Below are 1,717 nucleotides of genomic sequence, written 5' to 3' on the forward strand. Positions count from 1 at the left end.
CACAAGTGAAGAACAAGTGACGCTCCATATAGAAAATTGTATGGGATGTCCGCATTTTCACAAGTGAAAATTCAAATGAAAATTTTTCGAAGTCCTACGGGATTTCACTTTTTCCTTATACTCATTTTTCGTATGGCCTGTCACGTGCCGGTGACTCGTCCCAAGTGAATCACTTGGGAAAATCAGAATTTTTCTTTGAGTTTTCACTTGTGAAATCACTTGCAAGGGACACGTCCCAAGTGAAACACTTGGGAAAATCAGAATTTTTCCTTGAGTTTTCACTTGTGAAATCACTTGCAAGGGACACGTCCCAAGTGAATCACTTGTGAAAATCAGAATTTTTCCTTGAGTTTTCAATTAAAAAAATATAGAATTTAATTCATTTCATTTTAATTCATTTTAATTATATGGTACTATTTAGATTTTCAAAAATTGTACAATTATTGTTTCTGTTTTTTTGCTTCGTAAGCTTATTTTTAACGTTAGACATCGCCGTTCTTAAACCTTTGTCCGGATCCTCTGAATCCTTGGCCAACGCTCCTGAAAAAACATATGTTTAAAAAATGCGTTTTATTTGTTTAATTGTATATTTACCGTTTATAGCTTGTTGCAGAATTTTTATTGGCACAAAACATTTCGTCATCCACTTTCGGCTAACGGAACCCATTGAATACCTTCAAAATTTACTTTAAACTAAGATCAATGCACAACATCTTAAACTTAATGTAGCACTTACCTGACTTTATTATATTAACTAAACGATTAAAGTAACTCTGCTGCGCACCATTAAAATGGATGCTTCCATTTCAATCACTCAAACAGAATGCACCAAGTCTTCTCACCCCTTTACTAGATTTCTTTTGTTTTCTCTTCGCTGTTGGCGCGTGCCACTGCACCTATACCCTTTCTAAAGTGAATTATATACCCGACTATATAGTTTTTACTTCTTAAGTAAAAAATACAATACGATTTTTTTTTTAAATGTTAATACTTAAATGTTTAAAATACTTAAATCAATTTTAACGAACTAAATTTCTATAACTTAACTAAAAAATTATATTGTAATAAAAATGTATAATAAGTAAATATAACATTATAAGTAAATTCAATATACTAAATTTTACTATAATCAAATAGTTTACTTTTATAAAACAATATTAGTTGTTTTTTTCGATACACAATAATGCTCCTAAAATATAAGGGCATTCACATGTCGCTGCTCCACGAAAATTTTTCCGCCGAAATATTAGTCGCTAGCCGAACATAACGGAGAGACGCAAAAAAAAATAACGGACCAGCCGAAATTTGTCTCTGCGAGCGCGGAGTGCAGGCAGATTATAAGACAAGAAAGAGAGGGAAATATCCGAATATCTGCCTCTCTTTGTTGCACGATCGTTTTCGTGGGCAGTCTTCTACGCTGCGCCGACTGCTCTGCTGACGTCAACAGCGGCACAGCGTTTTAGGCACAAAAAAAAAAACAAAAAAAGCTTTTTGCCTTGAGCCATGTCACCGCGTCCCTACTGCAGAACTGAAGGGCACCTACTAAATATATAGTAGCCAGATACTAAACAGCTAGTAAACAACTTGTATACATCTAGTAAACAACTTGTATACATCTATTAAACATATAGAAACCAGATACTAAACAACTTGTATACATCTACTAAATATATAGTAACCAGATACTAAACAACTTGTATACACCTACTAAATATAT

The 1,717-nt window shown here is 33.4% G+C and overlaps 1 long non-coding RNA gene across 1 annotated transcript; it reads right to left on the reverse strand.

Moving 5' to 3' along the window:
- Nucleotides 1-373: 373 nt before the first annotated feature.
- On the reverse strand, nt 374-950 carry LOC139354707 (uncharacterized). The gene is made up of 3 exons (XR_011605582.1): nt 737-950; nt 595-674; nt 374-540 (listed from the first exon to the last, which is right to left on the reverse strand). It is a non-coding gene; the product is annotated as an uncharacterized lncRNA (long non-coding RNA).
- Nucleotides 951-1,717: the final 767 nt, after the last annotated feature.

The sequence above is a fragment of the Drosophila suzukii genome, unplaced genomic scaffold (genome assembly GCF_043229965.1).
Source record: "Drosophila suzukii unplaced genomic scaffold, CBGP_Dsuzu_IsoJpt1.0 scf_14, whole genome shotgun sequence".
Classification (NCBI taxonomy): Eukaryota; Metazoa; Arthropoda; class Insecta; order Diptera; family Drosophilidae; genus Drosophila; species Drosophila suzukii.